At 44.1% G+C, this 27056-nt stretch overlaps 1 protein-coding gene across 16 annotated transcripts in view; it reads left to right on the top strand.

The window, feature by feature from the left end:
* The window catches only part of LOC121868794 (CUGBP Elav-like family member 4), a 227719-nt gene that overhangs the window by 109839 nt on the left and 90824 nt on the right, over nt 1-27056 (top strand). For 2 of the 16 annotated variants that reach the window (XM_042369728.1, XM_042369726.1), the window contains exon 1: nt 26155-26405. The exons of 12 other annotated variants lie outside the window; for them this stretch is intronic. The gene's annotated coding sequence lies outside the window, so the exon portion shown is untranslated. Of the gene's footprint in view, nt 1-26154; nt 26433-27056 lie in introns of those variants that run through there. 2 more of the 16 variants (XM_042369727.1, XM_042369725.1) reach the window with 1 other exon arrangement.

The following is a 27056-nucleotide window of genomic DNA, read 5'->3' as shown; positions in this document are numbered from 1 at the left end:
CTATAATGGGTTTTACAACATTACATCTTTGAGACGCTTGTTACTGGTTCGTGAGTGGCTTTTGCATAATTTTGTCTCCTTATTTGTTAGTAGTGTCTGAACGTTTAGTCAATTCATTTGACGCTTGACGTAATTGATGGATAGCTTTTCCTGTACGGGGGTTTTTTTGTTTTTTGTTTTACAAGTGTCTTAACGCAGCTGATGACCAAGTTTTGACCATCTTGTAACTATTTCCACACGATGTTATGAGATCATCTGAAGATTAAGACACCCCAACTTATTTTACCTGCAGATTAACCTAACGTTACTTGGAGGTTAGGGTAGGTTAGGTTAGCGTTAGAGTGGTTAATAGTCAGGTAAAATGAGGTGGGTGTCTAATTTTCAGGTGATTCGAGTCATATAATAGTGAAAATAATGTGTGTATGTTTTATGAACGTAAGACAAAATTATAAGTCTACAGGAACCAGATACAGACACTTTATCTAGGGCCTGGTAGATACTGTATGTGTTTACTGTACCGTCTACTGAGTATCACTGTTACTGTATAAAGTGTACATCCGCAGGGGCCGTTTTGTCCGTCGTCTTGTGTTGTCGGTGTATGCATCATTGTTGGTGTCGTCTTCGGCGTCGTTGTCATCGTTGGTGTCGGCGTCGTCGGTGTCGGCGTCGTCGTCTCTCTTACGTCTCCAGGTGCGAGGAATATCCATCATACGAACCTTTTGTAAACCCAAGCCCTGGACTCACCCTACTACAAACAAGCAGAGGGACGCCACCCTACACCCTGTGAAGTTTAACACCCGGAAACCCTGAGCGGGGGAAGGTGGACTCTACAGGAGTTAGTACGGTGAGGCTGTAACGAGTGGAAGCCACGAGTGGACAAGATAAAGCGAGTGCCGGCTGTGAGCTACTGGGGTAGAGTGAGTGGCAGATGTGCAGTGGCGGGCTGAACTAAATGAAAACTGTGACTGCCAAGCTAAAGTGTGTTTGTGTGTGTGGAAACTGTGTCTACCATGCAGACCAGGAGATCGAAAGCTGTACCTGTACTTACGGTGTGTTAAACAGTAATTAGGAACAGTAAAGGCTTCAGTACCCAGAAAGCGTTGAGGCTTCAGTACCCAGGAAGCCTCTTAATAATTCCTCGTAGTAAGTGTCATCGATACCTGGGTGGTTTCCTGTCCTCGTTTCTCGTCAGATCAATACAGTGTTTATGTGCCCTACACACACTGTTCTTACTATGTACCCGACAATTGTACCTTCTATGGTGTATTTACTGTACCGTACAGTACTGTTGATTGTTATTGATTTATGGAAAAGAGCTGCCTCATTGAATCTTATACCCATGGCAATGAGCTGCATGCTTATATGGTTTTAGCCTTGTCCGTCCCAGAATCTTATGTCTGTAAGTATTTGGTCAGATTTAGAAAGTACTGTATTGAAGTTCATATGTGGTAATTGTTTACTTGTAACCCTCGATAGTTTTTGCCGGAGTTGGGAATAATTTTTAGCTTAAGCCTTTTCATTTTAACTAATGAGAGTAATCCACTTTTTTGCAAAAATAATGTTCCTAATTGTGTAATTTTATCTGGAAAAATTAACTTTTATATTAGTATCAGAGAGCCTTAGTATCGTGGAAAACAATACACGATTAAATGGTGTCAGTATTCTTGTGGTGCGTCGCCGTGGCCAGGTGAGAGGCGGTCAGCTACGGCCCCTCAATAATGGATGGCAGCAACCAGGGTGGGGCATCCTCGCCTCTAACACACACTATATATATATATATATATATATATATATATATATATATATATATATATATATATATATATATATATTTCATACTCCGCTGCACAACAATACAATGTTCCTGCTGTATATGGAGAGATTTGGTGTTAACGGTGATAATCGGCGGGAGGATTTGCCACCGTTGATGACAAAACAGTTTATATCAAGTAGAATCTGTCGCGTTTATCGCTTTCTTAACACGTCCAAATAATTTTCGTTTTTCAACATGGTGTACAAGACAACATTATTTGTATAACTTCGTATGCCTTCCCCTCCTCCTATCCCCCCCCCCTCACTCTCCCAGTAAATATATAAATTAACATAAACAATGTCGTTTTAATGTTTGGAATTGTCACCATATGAATGTGAGAGGTGATGGAGCGTGAATCGTAACCCTAAGTCTGCTAGTATCATCAAACGAGAAGCATGACCCCGATTGACCTGACTCCGCCTAACGGAACTTCACTCTGCATGCTTCCCAGATGGGCTCTGTAAACGCTTCTGCGCTTCACCTTGCACAGGATGTAAGAGGGTGCCCAATAAACTAGCCCCCTCCGGGGCACTCTAAAACAAAAACAAAAAAAATCTCACGACTTGGCTAAGCCAGACGTCCCACTGTCAGCTTTTTCTTGGGTAGTCGTGTCTCCTTTATGATTGATATTCTTGAATTTGATTTCGTCTTATTTGATCATGTTTCCTTTGCCCCGTCTGACCTGATAGTGTGTCTACAGTATATATCCAGCCTGACCTGACTTATCTAATCTAAACCTTTATCCTGATCTGTTTTGCCGTCTTCGTCTGGCTACATCTTTCTTGACCTCATCTGACTAGCCTAACCTAACTTCACTGGCTTTTATTCCCAGTTGACCTGACTCTCCTGTCCTGACATGGACGATCCCTCGCACAGTTGTCGCTGCTCCACAACTCTTTCCAACATTTCCATAGCATCGAATTTGCTATTTCTATAATGAATACCACATGACCCTCGCTGGTCGATAAGGAGTGGCCTCCCTAATGCACCCGTGAGTACTGTAGTAATGCAGAAACTAGATTATTCCGAGCCGCACCAAGAGTGAGAGAGACTCGGGTGTAAATATCGGGCGTTCTGCTAACCCTCTACCTACTCATCACTCTCCTCTTGTCTTCTCCTGAAAAGATGAGTTGTATACGTAATAAAACACTCTATGAAGGAATAAGTTTTACTCATGATCAAAATGACGGTGTTTACCTGATTTTGTCAGCTTATTCTCAGTAAATGCTGTTGAAATGTGTTACAGTTGTCACCGCGTCCAGGCACAAGACCGGCGGACACCTTAAAATATCAACAACAACAACAACATATCAGAGACCCAACAATGGAGTCGCCCCGAGGTCTTCAAAGGCCAGGCCAGCATTAAGTATGTATGTCGTGGAATGAACTTTAAAAGATAACAAATAGCTGAAGTTCGATACTGTTAAAAAAAAAGCAAATAGTTGGTTGTTGTTGATGTAAGGTGGCGAGCGTGCTCCTGGCCCGGGGTTTCCACACTGGAGCTTTTTGTCGTGAGTTTAAAACAATATAGCGAGCGTCTTTGTTCTCGAGGTGGGCCCTCAAAGTGGCTGTTATTGTCCGGAATTGGGCGGAGATATTTGTGAGTGGGGTCCCCTGTTGTCGTGCCTGGCGGGATGATTTACTAGTCCTCACTCTTTGTTGTCACTGTTGGTTTTGGCTCTCACGCCACCAACTCCCAGATTCTCTCCTCATTTTTTCCGAATAACATAACGTACGTGTGTAAGAGGTACACTTGTTATTAAGCTTGGGTATCGTCTGATTTTTTTTATTGTTTGCAAAGTTTAATTTCGACAGTGTTTACTTATCTTAAATAAATGACAAGAATATTTGCACATATGTAAATAAAAATTATTTTTTTATGAATTTCCTTTTGCACTGAATGTTTAGTAATTACATACATACATACATACATTTGTTCTGTTTTCCCTTTTCAGTAATTCTTCCATAGCGGCTAACGAGCCGATCAGTGGTGAAGAGGATAAAAGAAAAGAATTTTATTTATTATGCTTAGGAAGGGAACTTGGGATAACGTGAAGACTAGCCCGGCCTAGTTTATATCACCCGATAATTAAACACCCGTACGTTATCTTGGGGTGCGTTAGGGTACATTAGATTAGGTTAGTTTAGGCCAGGTTTGGTAGGGTGGTTAATCTTAATGTGAAGTAACCTGGGAGGGCAAATCTTCAAGTGATCCGGGATTTGAGTCGATACTGAACGGCGAATAAAAATTGTCAAGACTCGAATCCGTGTGTGTGTTTTGCAGGCTTCCTTTAGTGATGTCGACGAGAACGAAAGAGGTCGATTAAATTTCATTCTTGATCAAATGTTACAAATAAACTCAAGCATATTTGGACACCTTAGATCTACCTCGCCATTAACTTCCCATTTGATTACTCTTTAAGGTATCCCTTGATTATTTTTAAATATTAACCACCAGCAACTTGACACAACACCTTAGCTCATTAGATGATGTTTGACATGGCCAAATTTTGTTTAGTAGTCAGCCCGCGTCGTCAATAAACTATCTCTACTAAACCCCGTCAGCATTCCTTTCCCAAGGGGTTAAGGAGATTATATACGTGTCAACTTTGGACTTTATAAAATACATCAGTCAGCCCTGGGCTTACAGTATACATGTGTCAGATCTGGGTCTTGTGAGAAACAGATAATTGTGTCACCTTTGAATTATAATTGAAAATAGATTGAATCCTACATTTCTTGACCGTCATTTTTTTTATTCTATTCACAAGAATATTGTTAAGTAATCAACTGTGATTATAAAGTTACTGTGATTACTAAGTCTTACTGTGATTATTCAAGAGTTGATACTGATTTATTCCAATGTACAGTACAGTTATAAAGTCACAGGATTTTACTCCGATTTGGTTCGATAATGATTATTAGCATAGCATTACGTATGAGAGAGATTTGAGTTTTCGGCGTGACAAAGACAAATTGTTGGAATATGAGGAGAAGGAAGCGAAGGGCGCTGCGACTGCAGTGGAGAGGACGTGCGTCAAACCTGTGATAAACGAACGCCATTTTTTTTTACTTGGTGGTGAATGTTGTATGTGTAGATGAATGAATATGGGATTAGTGTGAGTGTGCAGTATGAATAATGTGAACGTAAGGGGTATTCATTGGTTGTGTGTGATGAATGGATGGGTTGAATGTGTGATTACTATGTGTTGCATGAATGGTATAAACGTGTGCGTACGTACGTGTGTGTGTTTGTTCGAAGGACATAAATTCTCCATCTTCACATTTGTTCTTTAAGGGCGAGACATTTTCGACCTAACACCTGACCCAAATCTAATTTCACTGAGTTATTTGTTAACAAATAGATCTGTAATTAGTTTACTCGTTAATATATCGACCAGTCACTCTAATATTAACTATGAGAAATAAAAGGAAAAATATACAGTCGACTAAATACGTTTTAAAAGTTCGTAATGTTTAATGTTCTCTTTCCATTTTGGACATGTCTTGGTATTGAATATTGTGAGTGTCGTGTCTGTCTCCCTGCCTGCCTGCCTCCCTGGCCGACGCTTGTCTGGCTTGGCCCGCTCCAGCTGCCAGCAAGCCAGCCTCTCGGCCCGCCAGTTTGTGAAGGAGGTGAGGCGTGGAGAAAACTGCCAATAATGGTATATTCCGGAAAAGTCATTGAAGCATAAATGTCAACCTTTACCTGGCGTGCACATGGGTCCGCTCGCCAGTTGGCCCTCCCGGACCCCCACCACCAGCCACCATATTTTGGTGGCTGGGATGAGATGTTTAGAAAGAAGCTTTGTTGGTTACACGGGTGTAAGTAGACCAGCCCGGGGCTGTATGGCTGATACGTTCAGGAGGAAGAGGAGAAGTGTTGTCTGGTGACTTGTTTATTGTGAGTCTCCCTCTCTCTCGTGGTGATAATGACCCTCCTCCACTACAGGTAGCCATGAGTGGAGGTAGTAATGACTCCTCCACCGCTGACATTTCCCCCTTCTCCTCCCTCTCACTCTTCCTCCTCACTCCCCCCTCCAACAGTTAGCGTGGGATGGTGGTGGTGGTCGTTTTCATATCAGGAGCTGACATTACCACCGTCCACCCGCGGCTCTGAATTATGCAGCCTCTCCCCGTCGACGATAGTCTGACATTTTGAGGCAGAGACCAGGTTTTCCGTGCCACGTATGCCACCGCGCCATCTCTAAAGTTCACCTGCTGATGCTTGCGTGCGCATCTCGGCACTATGCATAATACTATCACTATTAAGACTACTACTATCATTATTACGACTACTACTACTACAACTACGACCTCCTTACTTCCCTACCTCCCTTCCTCCTCCTTCCCTACCCCCTCCCTCCTCCTCCTCCTCCTTCCCTACCTACCCCTCCTCCCTACCCTCTCCCTCTCCTCCCTTCCCTCTCCTCCCAACCCCCAACCCCCCAACCTCCCTACCTCCCAACCCCCCTCCTTCCCTATTTTTCTTCTGCTGAACTTGGTGATGGACACTAGATATCTAAACTCTTGTGTTGTATTGGACGCTGATATTTTGAACTCATCTTTGTGGACCTTTGGTAATTTTAGGTGTTTTAGAAACTCTCGGTGGATATCGGATTGTGATTTTAGAGCCGTGACACAAAATGGATTGTGAAATTTTAAGGTTTTGTTCCTTTTAGAACTCATTTTGATATGCTTTAGATTTTTCATTTAGAACTCTATTTTGGTTCTCTATATTTTGATTCTCCTTTATTTTGATTCTCTCGGCATTTTCATTCTCTAGATTTTGATTCTCCTAGATTTTGAATCTTTCAAGATTTTGATTCTCTCTGGATTTTGATTCTCTCAAAATTTTGATTCTCTGTAGATTTTGATTCTTTGTAGATTTTGATTCTCTCTAGATTTTGATTCTCTGAAAATTTTGATTCTCTCTAGATTTTGATTATGTAGATTTTGATTCTCCTAGATTTTGATTCTCTCTAGATTTTGATTCTCTCTAGATTTTGATTCTCTCTAGATTTTGATTCTCTCTAAATTTTGATTATCTAGATTTTGATTCTCCTATATGTTGATTCTCTCTAGATTTTGATTATCTCTAGATTTTGATTCTCTCTAAATTTTGTTTCTCTCTAGATTTTGATTCTCCTAGATTTTGATTCTCTATATTTTGAATCTCTCTAGATTTTGATTCTTTCTAGAATTTGATTCTTTCTAGATTTTGATTCTCTCTAGATTGATTCTCTCTAAATTTTGATTCTCTCTAAATTTTGATTCTCTAGATATTGATTCTCCTAGATTCTCCTCTACCAATAGTGCATTTAGAACTCTGTTACGCTGTGGATTTTTTTTTTGATACATAGTGGCTCACAGGTTCATAATTACATTCAGGGGGAGAATTAAAATTATTGTAGTTTGTGATTCATTGTTGGTAGTATTTTCGTTCAGTTGTGTATTGAATAATGTATGTTGATATAAAAAAAACGTATTTGGTAGTGGTTTGGCAACGTGTGTGTGACTTGTGGTGGATGGATGGATGGATGGATGGATGGATGGATGGATGGCTAGTGAGGGACTGGGGGGATATGTGAGAGTTAAATGACTGGAAATGATTGATCGTGGCATTGTGGTGAGGGTACATGTTTTTTTGGTGGATGAATGGATGGATGGATCATGGCTAGATGCTACGGAGGGGGTAATGCTATCGACACATGACAAATGAGTTGAAGGGTGACGGGTCGTGTTGGCTCACCATCCCTCCGTGGTCGGCGTGTCACTGTGTAGTTTATTTGGATTGATGGATAGAGACTTGGCTGGAGCGTAGAGAGGGACTTTAGAGAAAGGGATGAAAGATGACGATGGGTAGTTAAGCCATCGCTAGACAATGGTACCGTGGATGCGCTGTGCTGTGGATAGTAGATCTAGGCTAGATACATAAGGTGACACGGAACTATCCAGTCATGAGAGAGAGAGAATGATAGATTGAAGATTGTCGTTTTGCTGGAAGTTAACTATCCTTCACTGGACGGTGGTACTGTTGTGAGGGGAAATATTGTTGTGGTGGATGGAAGGGTAGTTGGATAAGGTTAGAGACTAGGGAGGGAGGCGGAACTGTCCAGTCACAAGGGAGAGAGAGTAAAGGGTGAAGGATGATGGGTCGTGGAGGTTCATACGCGCGTTAAAAGTTGTTGGGGGATAAAATGTTGACCAAGAATGGTGAGGGGCGCCGGCCTGATGGTAAAAAAGGCGGGGAGGGAATGTGAGGGGTGAGAGAGGGCAGGGGTGAGAGTGAGAGAGGGCAGGAGTGAGAGAGGGCAGGAGTGAGAGAGGGCAAGGGTCAGAGTGAGGGAAGGGAAGGGTGAGGGAGGGTGCTAGTGAAGGAAGATGGAGGTAAGAGTGAGGTAGGGAAGAGATGAGAGGGAGGGTGAGAGAGTGAGGGTTAGGATGTGAAATGTGGATGAGAGAGTATTGGGGGAGTGCATGAGGAGGCCGGGGAAGAGGAGAGAGAGATTGTGTATGAAAGGGGAAGGAATGAAAGTTGAGGGGGAAATGCATGACGAGGGAGGGCTGTAGGGGGTGAGGAGAGACTGAATGACGGGGAGGGCCGGTAAGGGGGTGGAGGGCAGTTTACCCCACACAGTGTATACAACGTACTGTTTCTAGAACCCTCCTCCCTTCATTGTTTATCCCCCTCAACATTCGCCGCCTGTGCCTACTGGCCTCATACGTTTTGTTGAATGACTAGTTTGTGGTTTTGAGCATAGCCGAGTGGTGCGCAATATTAGGCGCTGTGTTGATGGTGAGTGTTGTACAGTACAATAATGCGCAGCGAGGAGATATATTGGGCATTTTGGTGGTGTGCAGTGACCTTATGGAGTGGTGGTAGTGCGCAGTTACATAGTGACACTGGTGGTGATGCACTGTAACATTAAAGAGAATGTTGTTATATTGCGTAGATCATCATTAATTGACTAAAAATACCCTCAATAATATACAACGTAGTCAGGAGTGAGTGAGCGTGTGTGTATAAAGTTGGTGGTGTACACAGCAGACGAAGGTGTTGACCAGATGGGTGAGTGAGTGGAGGGAGGAGAGTGAGTGAGTGAGGGACGGACGGAGGGGGGAGGAGTGAATTGGTGAGGAGGAGGGACGGACGGAGGGGAGTGAGTGAGGGAGGAGAGGAGGGAGGGAGGATTGGTGAGTGAGTGAGGAATTGAGTGAGTGAGTGAGGGACGGACGGAGGGGTGAGGAGAGGGGAGGAGAGTGAGGGAGGAGAGGGTGGAGGAGGACAGAGGAGGAGGGGGGACGGAGGGGGGAGGAGGTGAGGGAGGAGAGTGAGGAGAGGAGGGGAGGAGTGAATTGGTGAGTGGAGGAGGGACGGACGGGGGGGTGAGGTGGAGAGGGAGGGAGAGAGGAGGGAGGGGAGTGGTGGGTGAGTGAGTGAGGGGACGGGACGGAGGGGGGGGACTGAGTGGGGGAGGAGAGTGAGGGAGGGAGGGAGGGAGGAGTGATTGGTGAGTGAGTGAGGGACGGACGGAGGGGAGTGAGGAGGGAGGAGAGGGAGAGTGAATTGGTGAGTGAGTGAGGGACGGACAGGGGGGACTGAGTGGGGGAGGAGAGTGAGGGAGGAGGGAGGAGTGAATTGGTGAGTGAGTGAGGGACGGACGGAGGGGGACTGAGTGGGGGAGGAGAGGAGGAGGGAGGAATTGGTGAGTGAGTGAGGGGACGGACTGAGGGGGGACGGAGTGGGGAGGAGAGGAGGGGGAGGAGTGAAGTGGGGTGAGTGAGTGAGGGACGGACGGAGGGACTGAGTGGGGGGAGAGAGTGAGGGAGGGAGGAATTTGAGTGAGTGAGGGACGGACGGAGGGGGGGGACTGAGTGGGGAGGAGAGGAGGAGGAGAATTGGTGAGTGAGAGGACGGACGGAGGGGGACTGAGTGGGGAGGAGGGAGGGAGGGAGGGAGGAGGGAGGGTGGTGAGTGAGTGAGGGACGGACGGAGGGGGAGGAGGAGGGGAGGAGAGTGAGGAGGAGGAATTGGTGAGTGAGTGAGGGACGGACGGAGGGGGGGACTGAGTGGGGGGAGGAGAGGAGGGAGAGGAGGGGGAGGGAGGAAGGGACGGACGGATGAGGGGGAGTGAGTGAGGGAGGAGAATGAGGGAGGGAGGAGGATGAGGGACGGACGGAGAATGAGTGAGAAGGAAAGTGAATTGGTGAGTGAGCAGTAAGGAAGTGTTGGCGTCGACCACCAGCCTTCCCGTCCTTACGTGTTTATATATCTTAGTCGTCAGTATCTGTTGTAGTAGTGGCTGCGTTGGTTCAGCTGGGATTCGTATCTAATCCATTACCTCGTGTTAGGGGTGGGGGGTAAACAAAACAATAGATAAATGCGTCTATTGATCCCGTCTTGTATCGTGCATGATGGTGAATGACCCAGACTCAAGATAGTGCCAGTCTACATATTGATCACACACGCAATAGTATGCAACAGTTAACTTTTTTCCTATGACTTCACTTCCGTTTAGCCCTCACGTGACACATGATGCAGGTCCCACCAGTGCAATGTTCGTTTTATCATGTTCTTACTGTATTGTTCTACTTGTACCCTGTAACCTGTTGTACCTGTAACTGTCAGCTGTTGTTCCTGTATCAGTCACCTGTTGTACCTGTATCAGTCAACTGTTGTACCTGTATCTGTCACCTGTTGTACCTGTATCAGTCACCTGTTGTACCTGTATCAGTCACCTGTTGTACCTGTATCAGTCAACTGTTGTACCTGTATCAGTCAACTGTTGTACCTGTATCAGTCAACTGTTGTACCTGTATCAGTCAACTGTTGTACCTGTATCAGTCACCTGTTGTACCTGTATCAGTCACCTGTTGTACCTGTATCAGTCAACTGTTGTACCTGTATCAGTCACCTGTTGTACCTGTATCAGTCACCTGTTGTACCTGTATCAGTCAACTGTTGTACCTGTATCTGTCAACTGTTGTACCTGTATCTGTTGTACCTGTATCTGTCAGCTGTTGTACCCTGTCACTGTTGTACCTGTCAGCTGTTGTACCTGTATCAGTCAACTGTTGTACCTGTATCTGTCAGCTGTTGTACCTGTATCAGTCAACTGTTGTACCTGTATCTGTCAGCTGTTGTACCTGTATCTGTCAACTGTTGTACCTGTATCAGTCACCTGTTGTACCTGTATCTGTCAACTGTTGTACCTGTATCTGTCAACTGTTGTACCTGTATCTGTCAGCTGTTGTACCTGTATCTGTCAACTGTTGTACCTGTATCAGTCAACTGTTGTACCTGTATCTGTCAACTGCTGTACCTGTATCAGTCAACTGTTGTGCCTGTATCAGTCACCTGTTGTACCTGTATCTGTCAGCTGTTGTACCTGTATCTGTCAACTGTTGTACCTGTATCAGTCACCTGTTGTACCTGTATCAGTCACCTGTTGTACCTGTATCAGTCAACTGTTGTACCTGTATCAGTCAACTGTTGTACCTGTATCAGTCAACTGTTGTGCCTGTATCAGTCACCTGTTGTACCTGTATCTGTCAACTGTTGTCCTTGTATCTGTCAGCTGTTGTACCTGTATCAGTCAACTGTTGTACCTGTATCTGTCAACTGTTGTACCTGTATCAGTCAGCTGTTGTCCCTGTATCTGTCAGCTGTTGTACCTGTATCAGTCAACTGTTGTACCTGTATCTGTCAACTGTTGTACCTGTATCAGTCAGCTGTTGTACCTGTATCTGTCAACTGTTGTCCCTGTATCTGTCAGCTGTTGTACCTGTATCAGTCAACTGTTGTACCTGTATCTGTCAGCTGTTGTACCTGTATCTGTCAACTGTTGTCCCTGTATCTGTCAGCTGTTGTACCTGTATCTGTCAGCTGTTGTACCTGTATCTGTCAACTGTTGTACCTGTATCTGTCAACTGTTGTACCTGTATCTGTCAACTGTTGTACCTGTATCTGTCAACTGTTGTGCCTGTAACTCAGCTGTTGTACCTATATTTGTCAGCTGCTGTACCTGTATCTGTCAGCTGTAATACTTGTCAGCTGTTGTACCTATATTTGTCAGCTGTTGTGCCTGTACTTGTCAATTGTTGTACTTGTATCTGTCTCCTGTTGTCCCTGTACGTGTCAGCTGTTGTAACTGTACTTGTCAGCTGTTGCACCTGTACTCGTCAGCTATTGTACCTGTATATGTCAGCTGTTGTAACTGTACTTGTCAGCTGTTGCACCTGTACTCGTCAGCTGTTGTACCTGTATCTGTCAGCTGTTGTACCTGTATCTGTCAGCTTTTGTAACTGTACTCGTCAGCTGTTGTATCTATCAGCTGTTGTACAACTGTTGTACAGTATACATGTTCTTAACATCTCAACAGCTGTGTAGTTTGAATAAAACTATCACGTATTAATCAGCATTGTTGGGCTCATGATGTGATATTCACAACAAACAATTTCATTTGTACTTTTATTTTGTAATTTTATGGTGAATCGAAGGATCCCCATGTACATCAGCCACTGACAAAGTAATTACAATAGTGATGCCAATGCCAGGCCAGACACAGGGTAATGTATGGGGTGTTAGTAACGTCTAGATCGCTGGTTCCCAAACTGGGGGGGGGGGTGAGGTGGGTACAGGGGAGGCGTGAAGCCATCTGCCAAAATTTTCTTTTTTTTTTTTTGCTCAAAAAGAATATAATGAAGAAACTCTTTCAGGAGTAACTCTCTCTCTGTTTGAATCTTCCACACATCCGTGCAAAACTAAAGTATAGCAGTCACCCTTATCCGTTTTCTATCATTTCAACTCTCCTTACGCGTTTTGTACTGTCTCGTTCAAGATTCTTCGAACACTGCTGAAGACAGCTGGCAACTCAAGGTCGTTTGTTTACTATAGTACGTAATAAAAATTATGAATAGATGTAAAAGTGATTGGTGATTAGTTACTAAGTTCCCCGTTGCTTAATTTACTGGTTGGGCTTTGTTGTTTCGTATTATATTAAACTACGTACTATAGTAAACAAACGTCTATAGTTGCCAGCTGTCTCCAACAGTGTTCGAAGAATTTTGAACGAGACTGTACACGTCATGATACCATACTGACTCTCACACTACTCGTATCTTTCACAAGGAGTTTATCTGATCCTCAACAATACTAAAATATAATTATAATAACAAATAAAATCTATGTAGATTCTAGCATACAGAAATATAAGGAGGACTTCGCAAAAAGCAAAAGGGGGCGTCAAGTTAAAAAATTTGGGAGCCACCGGTCTATATATATATATATATATATATATATATATATATATATATATATATATATATATATATATATATATATATATATATCATTAAATGGAGCGTTACAGTATAGCAGGATGTTGGTGTAGTAGAGGGGTGTGAGGGCAACACCCACGCCGGCATTCCATCCCACGTACGTGACTGTGGCGGCCCAGGTGCGACCCACAACGTAAACAAACCCAGCAGCGCCGCGCCCCTCGCCTTTCTGTAATCGATTATACTTGCCCAGATTACACAAAATTCACCAGGTTTTGGTTTATGTTTTGGGGGTTTTACGGGTAGTGTAACATTATTGTTTTATCAAAAGACTATTCTATGTCGTACCTGTAGTAACTAAGTAGTAATATTGTCACGGAGTTTTAGGCGCGTATACACTTTTCCCCTGGCATTTGACGCTGGGAGCAACTTATGCATTGTTTTCTTGCTATTGGTTGGGGAAAATAATGCTGATCGAATTTTTTTGGCATGTACAATATGTTGTCTGTGTGATATCTTTGCATATATTGGAGGCATAAGGTGTTGGGACTGGGAGAAGTATTGTGTAAAGGAGCAGTCTTTGTCTTTCTCGCCGAGCCCGTCACCACCCTCACCCTCTGACGTAATCCTTCTTCACTATTACTTTTTTATGGATGATAATCCCTGAACGTGGAGTGAAACACAAAGTGTATCTTCTAAATTACTTTGTTGCACTAAACAATATATATATATATATATATATATATATATATATATATATATATATATATATATATATATATATATATATATATATATATATATATATATATATATATATATATATATATATATATATATATATATATATATATATATATATATATTGTGTGTGTGTGTGTGTGTGTGTGTGTGTGTGTGTGTAATAGTCAGGCTGTGTAATCAGTCTTTTACCTAAGTAACCAAACGTAACATAACTTAACCTTACGTAGCCTAGCTAGTTTGGTTTATTAGATTTTAGTTTATCTTCTTATATTTTGTATTATTATCCAACGCTGGAACTGAAAAAGTGTACATAACCAGTTTTAAGTCTTGAAGGGAGAAAGTGTACTGTACCTTAGTTTTCTTGCTGAGGAAGGAAGAAAGGATACATTTATTTTCCTAATGCTGAAGTAAGAATGCGTATAAAGATATCGCGTAGCGTTAGTATGTTTGTGGCAGATATGTGTTGTGGATGTGGTCCACGCATGCGCAGAAAGATAACAGTTTGACGTCGTTGGCTTCGACTTTACAGGGAAAACGATGTCCAAGATAAAACTGTAAAGCTGTTGTGAACGAGTGGGCGCTATATTAGTGAGTGTGGGAGGGAGAGGGGTGTATGGGTGAGGGGTAACGAGGCTGTAGGTGGGTGAACGAGATCTGGGTGTTGGTGGGATTGGGCTGGACATGGGTAGCGAGGGTGTAGGTACTGTAGGTGGGGTTTTTCTGAACAGGGGTAGCGAGGGTGTAGGTAGGTGGGATTGGGTTGGAGTAGAGTGTAGGTGTGTGGGTGTAGGTAGGGAGGAGGGTGTTGATGGTGTCAACACTGACCACGTGGAGTAAACTGTGTAAAGGACCAGTAAACAACCAGATTTACACATGGCCACAACACCCATCCACACTGGGAGGTGATGGGAAGGGCGGGGGGGATGTAGGATCGTCATGGGGGTGCCAGCAGTGAGGAAGGAGCTGATAGGGAGGAAGGGTGGGATGGTGATGGATGGAAAGGGTGGTCACGGAAGAGGGTGGTGTGAGGTGGAGATGTTTAAGGAGGAGAGGGTGTAACACAACAGTTCACGGACAGCATGAAGCCACTCGCCTGACGTGGTTGTCAGAGAGATTTGATGGGGATCGATTGATAGGGGGAAAAGGAATTAGCTCGAGGTGATGAAAGGGCAGAACCTGGATAGTCTACTTTTAAGAGAATGGCTGGATATCGTAGATGGAGGAATAGCCACACTGGAAGGGAGGCTCCTGGCTTAAGGGGAGTGAAGTGAGTGAGACAGAAGCAGGGAGGGGTCAGGGTAGAAGGTGGCTTTAGAGATCTTCCATAATTTTATCCCAAGTCAGAGATGATTGAACTACTGTCCAAGAAGGCGAACCAAGCCTGCGAGAAACAGGTTGATTTTTGTAAACAAGTTGGTGGTAGTGTCAGTGTATTGTATACCGTTGTATACATTATACATAAACATTCTCACATACACAAACGAAACATAATGTATCAAGAAAGAATGCAGTAGCTTTCACAACTCAGATTAAGTTAGGTGGTGCAGCAGTGTGTGTGGGGGGGGGGGGAGGGGGGCACGCCCGTCAAGTGGTCTCGTATTAGCCAAAGATGAGAGTTGTCAGTAATATTTTTACGAGAGCAAGGAAACCAAACCTTAGTCAACACTGGTGAAAGACACAGCCAGCGGCGACGTTCGCGGTAAACATTATCTGAAGTTGTAAACATTTCACCTCGAAAGGGTGTGTGTGTACGATAATTGTTCTTATTTATGTTGTCGCCCGTCTCTTAGCTGTAAGTTTGAATATGAACACATTATTCATAAATTAACTTTCACGTTGAAGAGTGATCCAGAACTGCATTGAGGTTCAGCACACACTCGCGAATTGAGTTAATCTTCAAGTCCACAGGTAACCTTCACATGAATTTTGGTCTATCGGGCAACCAATCGGAGAGCTCCACGAAACAGAGCGTCATGGCCTAGTACGTCATCCACTAGGTAAGTCTTCCTCAGATCACCAACTATTGCCGTCACCAAGAGTTCGGTGTAGCCCCTAACAACCCTTTCACACAGCTACTTAAGTGAATGATGAAATGATAGTTATGGTATCGTTTATGAGGGTGTGCAGTAGTTAGTCTTTACTATTCTTGAAGAGGAGGAACGCTACGAGATCGGTACATTAGTTGAGCTTAGCGTTGTGATGGTGAGTGTCTTAGGACATATCCCGGCCTATTATTTATAAATGATGCGGCAGGATGTTGCCCTACCCAGTAAGCAGAGTGGAGGCTGCCAGATAAATATTATTCTCTTATGGGCTTTTTCATCCCCCTTGTTTATGGTGGAGAACGTGTGGCCACTGTGAGGGAGAGCCACGTCTGCTGCCTACTACTGTGCCACCTGCCCCCTCCGCTCACTACCACACTTTGTATTTTTAGGCACTATTTTTTAAGGGTATTTTTTTGTGCTAGGATGTGTGATACAGGCTAAGTTATCCCGGTTTCCGTCTTATATGTTTATTATAAACATCTAGCTAAAAAAAATTTGGGTGGGGATCACCAGAAGATTAGCGCCCTAACTTAATTCACCTGATGATTAACTTGAGGGTGGGTGATCTTGGGAGGAATAAGCTGCTAATTTTCAGTTGATTCACTTTTTTTTAATTAATTCCTTGGTTTAACTTCAATGCTTCACAGGCAGGAGTTCACTCAGTCGTATCTTTGTGAACTTACTCGATCATATAAAGTTTCAGGTGATGACAAATTCCCTGTCGCTGATGAACCACTTCATAAAGGTAGGAGTAGTCAAGAACGTGTCTCGAGACGCGAGGTAACACAACTTGCCGTGTACCTTCGCTGTTGTGTTGTTGCCGCCGCTTGTGTTGAGGACCCACGGAAATATCCCTCCGTCTCCGTGTACCAGATATCTCCAGAAATGTATATCGAAAGCAGATTGTATTTTGTATTCAACGAGACGCTTGAACTGAGGGATGGCTCGAGCTTAGATTTAGATGTGAGGTTCCGACGGGACAGATCTAGCGTGTGTGGCGGGGAGGGGGGAGGTTGGTGAGTGTGAGGGAGAGTGTTGGCGTGGGGAAGGTGTTGGTGTGAGTGTGGGGCATGTGGTGAGTAGGGAGGTTGGTGAGTGTGTTGATGTGTGTGAGGATCCTTTGGTGTGTGGGGTTGCTGGGGGGACTCACAACAGGTAACAAATAGCAGTGTCACCAGGCCGCACCTGGGGACGACTCGGGTCAGGCGACTGGTCGTTAAGTGATACAAGTGATAATGGGAAGAGTGGGGGGTGAGAGGGAGAGAGAACGTAGGAGGAGAAAAAGGAATCGGGGGGGAAGAACGTTTGAAAGAGAAATGGGGAATAGGGTGAGATGGAGAAGGGGAGGGAGTTGGATGACATGCACTGAGAGAGATAGGGAGGAGGAGGAATAAAGGGTAACAAAAATAAAGAGAGGGATGAATAGGAGGAATAGGATTGTATACTAAAGAGGGGGGTAGATGTTGTTATATAAGCAGACGGACAGACAGACGGCCAGGGGGACAGGAACAATAAGGAAAAGGGTGATTGAGATACGTGGACCACAAGGAGATTAAAATGACGAGTGATGAAACTAACACAACGACGGAGAAGTGAAGGCAGAGAATAGTGGGGGAGGAGGAGGAGAGAGAATTAGATCATAAATATTGTAATAATTGCAAGAGAGAGTGAGAGAAAGATAATTACTCTGACAAAGAAAATTACTTAATAGAGAGAAAGAACTAATCTGACAGAATGAGTGAGAGAGAGAAGAAATAATGAATCAAATATGAGAGAGACAGAATTCGACTGAAATATCAAAGGTTGATTAGAAAAAGAGTGAAAGAATTGACAAGAGAGAGAGAGGGGAGAGTGAGCCGTGTCGTGTCGCCGCTACACACACACACACACACACACACACACACTTGAAAAACAAGAGAGGGAGACCGTGGCTAGCTAACACCTGCTATATATAACTACGGTCAAAGTTCATATTGTCGTCTCCAGAAATAAAAGACGAATTACTCTGAACTCTTCAACACATGTATTTTAACTTGGAAATTTTTTGAATGCTGTGTGTAATAATAATAATAATAATGATATCTGATAATGATAATAATAATAATAATAATAATAGTTGTAATATTAATAATAAGAATAATACCTGATAATTTTGTTAATGATAAGCATACAAATAATAATGATAATGATGAATGTTAATAACACTGGTAATGATTATGATGACAGTGGCTATATATCTTAGTTAAAGTGGTTACTATTACTGTTGGTAGTATGGTGAGGGACGCAAGCTGTATGGTGCTAATGTGGGTGTAGTGAGTAGGTATAGGGGGAAGAGGTGACCACCGTGGAAACCCAACGACTACACCGGCCGACGAAGGCAATGCCTGATGGACAGGCTACTAAGGAGAAACCCAACAAACTGGGCTATCAGCAGTCCATTGCAACTCTCCCTCTCCCCAGTCGTTGCAACACTTGCACCACTGGATCAGGAAAAGGGAGAGCCAAGATGTGAGGTTCCAGCCTGCGCTCCTGCCTCACCACATAAGTCAACTCACGCGCAGCCATCATCCAGTTCATCATACCTCTCATCATCATCAAAACCCCTATACCCCCAAAAGTCCTATGGCGACGGGCGAGTGGCGACGGGGACAGGCAGAGATGACTACCGGGAGTCTCTAGTCACAACTCTGCACATGGGCGGCACAGATAAGATGGTCGTTTATGCACTGGGTTCTAGGCAACAATGCAATCCGGTCCTGTCTGTGCGACTGAGCAACCCTTTTGGGGAGCCACTCTGCTCACCCCACATGGGTAGGGGGCTAGAAAAGGTGCCCTAAACATAGCCTGCCTAAGAACCCAACCTGACTGGGCAACAGCACCCATTAAGGTCATCCTATTGCAGTCGAAAACACAGTCAAAATCACAGATCCAAACAAAAACAAACCATACAACCTCTTATGGTCGCTGCATGGAATGTCTGGACCCTTCTGGATACTGGCACAAATGAGCATCCTGAAAGAAGAACTGCCATTGTGGCAAAAGAGCTGGCTAGGTATAATATCGACATAGCAGCCATCAGTGAGTCCTGACTCCCAGATGAGGGCCAACTCACAGAACGGGGGTCCGGCTAAACCTTCTGGAAGGGTAAGCCTACTGCAGAGAGAACCCGTATTTATGGAGTTGGCTTTGCCATCCGCCAATGCATCTTACATAGGCTAATTGAAATGCCTAATAGGATCAACGAACGTCTCATGACGCTTCGAGTCCCACAGAATCACTCATTTCATGCCTTTTTCATCAGTGCATGCGCCCCACAACACTGGATGCAGAGGATGACATCAAAGAGGCCTTTTACGCCGACCTTGACAGAGTGCTGACCTCTATTCCGAGAGAAGACAAGGTTGTGCTCCTTGGCGACTTCAATGCCAGAGATGCTAACATTTGGCAGGGAACCATAGGGAGAAATGGACTAGGCAAGTGTAATGCCAACGGCCTACTCCTCCTTAGCAAGTGTGCTGCACACAACCTCACTATCACCAATACCTTGTTCAGGCAGGCCGACAAGTTCAAGGGTTCGTGACAACACCCATAATCCAAACACTGGCATCTTATTGACTACATCATTGTCAGAGAAAGAGATCGCCAAGATGTCCCCATCACCCGTGCCATGCGTGGCTCAGACCACTGTGACTGATCATCGACTTGTCAGAGCCAAGCTCTCACTTCACGTCGCCCCAAAATGGCGAAGGCAGCAAGCCTCCAGAAAAAGATTTAATACTAAGTGTCTGGAGGACCCAGCAGTAGCACATGCTTTCAGAGCAGCTCGAACATGGGCTTATAAACAACCCAACAGCAAACAACGCGAATCCCAGTGCCGAATGGGATACTCTCAACACTGTTATGACAAAAACCTGCATAAACCTGCAGAGAGACCCTCGGCCAGATCAAAAGAATACACCAGGACTTGTTTGACAAAAATGACCCGGCAATCAAAGTACTCAACGATGATAAACATACTGCTTTTACTGACTGGCAGAACAACCTTCAGTCTCGGACCAAAGCTGATACCTTCCGCAAGAAAAAAGCGGCTGGCCCAGCGGGAACTTCGCATTCTAAAGAATGATTGGCTTAAAAATAAAGCAGGTGAAATACAAAAACATGCAGAGTAGCACAAGATGCGCGAATTTTTCAATTCCATTAAAATATTTTATGGGCCAACCACTCGTAGCGCAGCCCCCCTCCGCTCATCTGACGGTATCTTCATAATTAAAGACGATAAAGGCCTCCTTCATCGCTGGAAAGAGCACTACCATTCATGGCTCAACCGAAACACCAATGTGGATTTCCTGACTACCCAGCAGGTCCCTCAACAGCTAGAGCTGACCCACCTCAGCTATCCTCCATCCCTGAATGAGGTAACTACTGCTATCAAACAGATGAAAAATAACAAAGCCTCAGGGCCTGATGGAATCCCAGCCGAGGTGTATAAGGTAGGAGGACCTCTGCTTACCAACCGTCTCCACTCTTTCCTGGAGAATATTTGGGAAAAGGAGGAAATGCCCCAAGCTCTTAAGGATGCTTCCATTGTCAATATTTATAAGAACAAAGGAGACCGGTCAGACTGTGGCAACTACCGTGGGTTCTTGCTGCTCTTTGTAGATGGCAAGATTATCGCCTGAGTCCTCCTAAACAGACTCCTTCCTGAGGCAGAAAACTTCCTCCCAGTATCTCAATGTGGTTTTAGACCATAACGTGGCACCACTGACATGATCTTTGCTGCCTGCCAGATACAGGAAAAGTGCAGAGAACAGAGTCGTGAACTATACGTGGCTTTCATCGACCTAACCAAGGCCTTCTACTCGGTCAACAGGGAACCCTCTGGTGGACCCTCAGCCGTTTTGGCTGCCTATCATAATTCATTGCCATTGTGAGGCAACGGCTTGATGGCATGAACGGCAGTGTCTTGCACAACGGAGCCCAGTCTAAGTTCTTCCCCATCCAAACGGGTTAAACAAGGGTGTGAACTGGCACCAACTCTCTTTTCCATTTTCTTGGCTGCCTTCCTTACTCGTGCCAGTGCCAATTTAGCCGGCGGGGTGGACATCGAGTACCGGGTGAAGGGGGGCCTTTTCAACTTAAGATGACTCCGGGCAAAAACAAAGGTGTTGGCAGCTTCCATTACTGAACTTCAGTATGCAGACGACCTCAACCTTGTTGCTCACACTGAACATGACCTACAGGAGATCCTAACACCTACGCAGATGCGTATGCGCATTTCAGCCTTGAGGTGAATGTACATAATGTAGGTTATGTATATAAGCTACTGTGCCGAGTAGCAACCCTGTACATAAGCTACTGTGCCGAGTAGTATTTATATATATTATCACGTGGCAACACTGCACGTGTTATGTGGCAACATTGCCCCGAGGCTGCCATATGGCAAGGCGCCTCAGTCTGACTGTGTGAGCTGTGCATGGCACATGCTGGTCACCGCTTGTATTTCTCTCATCCACAATAAACGAACTCAGTGTTACTCAGTGTTTCCCTAGCCATCACTGCATTCTCCAGGGCACACTAGTAACCTTCACATAAGACTCGGATTATCTTTCAACCTGCCCCAGGCTCAGACACACCTCCACCATCCATCCAGTTTAACGGTACTACCCTCTCTAATATTACCCACTTTCGGTATCTGGGCTCCCACCTGTCCACCACCACAGACATCGATGAAGAAATTCAGCACTGGATCAGATGTGCATATCAACCCTTTGGCGGACTCCGAAATCGTGTCTCCAGCTGTAGGGAGCTGAAATTATCTACAAAGCTGCATGTATATCAAGCAGTGGTCCTCCCCACCCTGCTATATGGCAGTGAGACATGGGTCACATACAGGAAGCACCTCAAAGCACTTGAAAACTTTCATCAACGTAGTCTACGTTCCATCCTCCGAGTTTGCTGGGAAGACAAGAACAAATGCCGGTGTTCTTGCTGACACCAACTTTAGGGGCATCGAGGCTATCATTATCCATGAACAGCTATGCTGGACTGACCATGTTACCCGCATGGACGACAGTCACCTAACGAATAGTAACGCCGGCGGGCAATTGAAAAGGTATAAGGATAGTCTTAAGATGAACCTGAAAAAGTGCCAAATCGACCCCCTCACCTGCGAGTCGATTACTCCGCATCGTAACGCTTGGAGGAGCATCTCACGAGAAGGTGCCAATACTTTCGAGTTAGCCCGACTGCAAACCGAGGCAGACAAGCGCCAACGCCGGAAAGACGCTGCCACCTTCCCTCCCGCACTAGATGCAGCCCTCCACATTTGCAACGAATGTGGACGACCCTGTGGGTCCCGTATCGGCCTCTTTAGTCACCTCAAAACTCACCAACCTAGGTGACATCCCTAATAACTCATATCATTGTACCATAGCTGGATGATCGTCATGCTCGATTCCGAGTGACAGCAAAGTAGTAGTAGTAGTAGTGAGTAGGTTGTTGACTGGTGTGGTGAGTGTGGTAAAGTGAATAGTACTCGTAGATTTACTGACTGATCTGTCAAGTGAGAGTCATTTTGGGTATTATTTTGAGATGAGAATTACTGAGATTTTTTATACGCTTATGGTGGTAATGAAATCGTTTACTGTTCAGAATTTCCCGAAAAAAGAAAGTAGATAGAAAATTGTCTTATCGAACACAATGACCACAACTAAGCCAACACCAAGACCGACCACCCCCAGCTAGCACAGTGGCCTAGTGAAGACAAAGGACACACACACACAGTGAACTCGAGACCAATAAGGCCAGAGTCTGAGACCACAACTGACGGAGCCAAAGAGGCAACTGACCACACAACACAGTAGCACAGTGACTGGGCGAGGGCAAAAAACAGGCCAAGACAAGAAGAGACCGCGCTTCATCAAAGACTAAATCAGAGAACCGAACCGCTGATCACGAAGCACTGAGCCGGAGACCACAACACATGAAGGCGTTTATCACCTTTACAGCCTCTAATAGACAAATTGTTAATTCAGGAGCACCTTACCTGGCGGCTCCTGATCTCCCCCACCTCTCTCTGACCGTTTTGGTTACACATACACCACAGGGTAGTTAGCTTGTTTGACACCCTTAATTGGTGGTTCTCGGGGGTAGTTCTAATGATGTTTGGTGTGTATGTGTGGTCCCTTAATTGGTGTTTCACGGAAGATAGGTCTGATGGTTGCTTGTTTGGCGCTAATTGGTGGATCTAGGGATGGCAGTGTGATGTTAGAATTGTTCTGTCCCTAATTGGCCCTTAATTGGTTATTTGTTTCGTCTCCCAGTTTATGGGTCTCAGTGTATTTTCGTTCGTCTTATGTCTCTTGTTTGTTAAGTGGATAAGTCTAATTCACGTTATATTGATCACAATCTATTTATACTCTGAACATATGTGTATTTGGGGCATACACACACACACATACATGACATGCATATACACACACACACACACACACACACACACACACATATATGCACATACACACACATACATGCATATACACACACACATACATGCATATATACATACACACATACATGCATATACACACACACACACACACACATATATGCACATACACACACATACATGCATATACACACACACACACACACACACACACACACACACACACACAGTAAATATTTTTTCCGTGGCCTCGCTGAATTTATACTGCTCTAGGATACATTCGAACGTACAGAATTTTGCTCTCCAATCAGCAACTGTCAGAAGCCTCGGCGAATCTTGTTAATATTTTGTACAGGGATACATACATATATAACGCCCTACTCCCATATATCTCTGCTGTGTTTCAGAATATTGATGGAATTTACGTCCCTTTACCAGGCCTAAGTTATGATGCAGGGGTCACATTCACAAAGATTCCTACGGTGAAGATTCCTCGTAAGCAAAGATGTGTAAATAAATCGAACTGGTTTACACAAGTTAAGGCACCAATTTAAATTTCAAAGCCAGCATAAAAATTTCTCTGCGACTTTACATTGTTCAGAGACATTCACTTAACAATTGTTACGAAATTAAGGAAATTTTATCGTTTGACTGATCCTGAAGGAGTGCGGTGGCTGAGAGGATACAAGAGCTCGTCTTCTGCCTTAATGGCCGCTGTTTCTCACTCAGGGCATCCCCAGTTCACCCAACTATAGGTGGGTATCTAGTTTTACTGCTGGGAAAAATTAAGGGCGTCGAGTGCAGTACCTTTTCACACCGCATCCTTTTGTGCGGGAGGTTTAATATCAAATTTTCTGTATCCACATTGCCGCTAACTGGACCTGAGTGAACGTATCTAGTGAAGGGTGAGCCACAATGTATATATTTTTTTTGTGTGCTTTAACTCAATCATTCAGTTACATCCCTACGTCTTCAGTTACGAGGAATTTTCACCGTATGTGTATCCCCGTCTCAGTCTTGTCATTAAGGGAGCGTTTCACCATGTAAAGTAATCGTCAGGTTCTTACATACCGTAACCCAGCGTAATATTACTACGACTAATGGCACAGCTCATTAGTTCTCTAGAGTTAATCAGACAGTAAATGACACTTTCTGTAGCAGATCGTAGCTCGCCTGGAGGTGTATACGACTCTTAGTTGATGTAATGTGATGTTAGACATTAATGTGAAATAAATGAGGTGTTGAGCCGCGAGTTTTGGACATGTTGACCCAAGTATTGGTGAGGAACTCTGAAAATTACCTTGCCTAAAATGTTCGTTAAAATGACTGATTATTGTTATTTTGGGTTACGAGGAATATATATATATATATATATATATATATATATATATATATATATATATATATATATATATATATATATATATATATATATATATATATATATAATTTTTTTTTTTTGTGAAGTTAACTGACCGTGAGTAGAATTAGGTGTGTGAGCGTAGGATGTGGGCACGGTATATGTACTGCAGAATTATACATAGAATTTAAATGTTGAGTCTATTGTATGATTTGATTGTGTTGGAATATTATATAAGATTTAAAATTTGGATTGCATGACTTATTTATGCTAGATTTTTAGATCAATACCAAATGTATCTACATTCTTGTTTTGCTCTGATGGAAATTTCGTAGCTGTTGGAGAGCCCACACTACATAACACTGTTCCGTTATTACACATTTATTCCTAATTAACTGTCTAAAGGGTGAAAATTGTAACAGGAGTACCAGCGCATACAGGTCTCCGTGGAACTGGCTGGGTAGCACAGGTGTAGCGAGGAGGCAGGGAGCGGGAGGAGCAGACGGCATAATTCAGTATTAGTTTAAATGTCAGTGTTTGGGATGCTAGAGCTTAGCCGGATGTTAACTGCCATCTCTCTCTCTCTCTCTCCTGGGGTCACACTCAGAATGTTTCCTTATCTTCTCTCTTTTCTTTGTTTTTTTCCTGTTTCATTCTCTTTCTACTGTACTTTTTGTAGATTTCTGCTGATTTTTTTTTGTTTGTGCTTCATTTCGTTAATTATGATTTTGGGGGCTTCCTCGTTGTTGTTCTCTCAATTCACTCCTCCTCCTCCTTGTTTTTAACACATCTGCCTTGTAACCTTTATCTAATCATCCTATCATCTTTATTATCGTTTAATTTTCCTTTCACCATAATTATTAGTCATTATTTATATTATCATAATCATCAAATCAATTTTATCTCTAGTTATCAAAACTTGGTCACATTCATCATCAAATCATCCGTTCGTCATAACGGTCATCAAATCGTTTTGTCGTCATACCCATCATAATTATAATTTCGTTCTTATCATAACATGATTATGCTCATTATCCCTTCACCCTCCTCCCGGCTTGGTAAAGGGGGCAGCAGCAACTGTTGGAGCCAGTGTTGAATCTAACGAGGCTGTGACCGCCCCGCCCCAGCGCCCAGGCTACGCAGGCCCTGGGTCTAAAATATTCACTGAAATCTGTCGAGACCAAATGTCACGCACTCTCGAGACCCCTCCTGTTGGGCGCAAGACAAAACTATTCAGGTGGAGTCTGTACGGCTCAAGAATGCCATGGCTTTTATCCCGGCTAATGATCCTTATGGTGGGTTCTCGCCTGTCTCCCTCTGATCAGATAGCTTTATAAATGTCAGAGGAGTTCTACCTGCGGCCGCCATCTTGGAGCGGAAGTGACGTAAGCTGTGACGTCACGTGAATATTTCAGTGGTTAACCTCCCCACCAGCGCTGGGGCTGACTGCCTGGCTGTGTTAGACGGCTTAGTTTACTCTGGGCGTCGGGACGATGAACAACTACCTCATTGCTGTTTTTGAATTTTGTTGAAGAGCTTTGAAAAGAGAATTATTTTTTCTCCCCTCATTGTTAAAGGTGAACATGTGACGCAAGATGAAATGCTGTTTAATGAAGTTCAAAGAGACATTCTGGCGACGCTGCTAGAAAATGGATCTGTAGACAAGTTCAGCCACTCTCAGAAAATGGAAGCGTAGACGGATTTTTGTGAAAGGTGGGCCTAGCACTACAGTTTTGAGAGGTGAGGTGTAACATTGGTGTGTGTGTGTGTGTGTGTGTGTGTGAAAGAGTACACTTTTTTCACATGTTTTGTAAGTACACACGACTTTCCAGTTAGGAGCGTGAAGGATTGGCATCCTACGTAAGGTTGGCCCCTCTTAGCCCAGAGTCTGTAACATGGGAAAGGGAAGTCGTGGCTTTCTCTCCTGTTGAAACTTGCAGGACCGCTTAAGGTCATCCAGATTGCAAACCATATAAACGGCAATCCATCCACCCAGCAAATTATGTAAACATGACCCATGCAAACGGCAAGTTGTGTATATAGCATGACATCTAACCAGCAAGTCCTCCAGTCAGCAAGCCGTGTCAACAGCAAGCCATCCAGTCAACAAGCCGTGTCAACAGCAAGCCATCCAGTCAACAAGCCGTGTCAACAGCAAGCCATCCAGTCAACAAGCCGTGTCAACAGCAAGCCATCTAGTCAGCAAGCCGTGTCAACAGGAAGCCATCCAGTCAGCAAGCCTTGTCAACAGGAAGCCATCCAGTCACAAGCCGTGTCAACAGCAAGCCATCCAGTCCAAGCCGTGTCAACAGCAAGCCATCCAGTCAACAAGCCGTGTCAACAGCAAGCCATCTAGTCAGCAAG

This window comes from Homarus americanus, unplaced genomic scaffold (assembly GCF_018991925.1).
Source record: "Homarus americanus isolate GMGI-L3 unplaced genomic scaffold, GMGI_Hamer_2.0 scaffold30535, whole genome shotgun sequence".
NCBI classification, from domain to species: domain Eukaryota; kingdom Metazoa; phylum Arthropoda; class Malacostraca; order Decapoda; family Nephropidae; genus Homarus; species Homarus americanus.
This window is presented reverse-complemented; position numbering and strand designations above follow the sequence as displayed.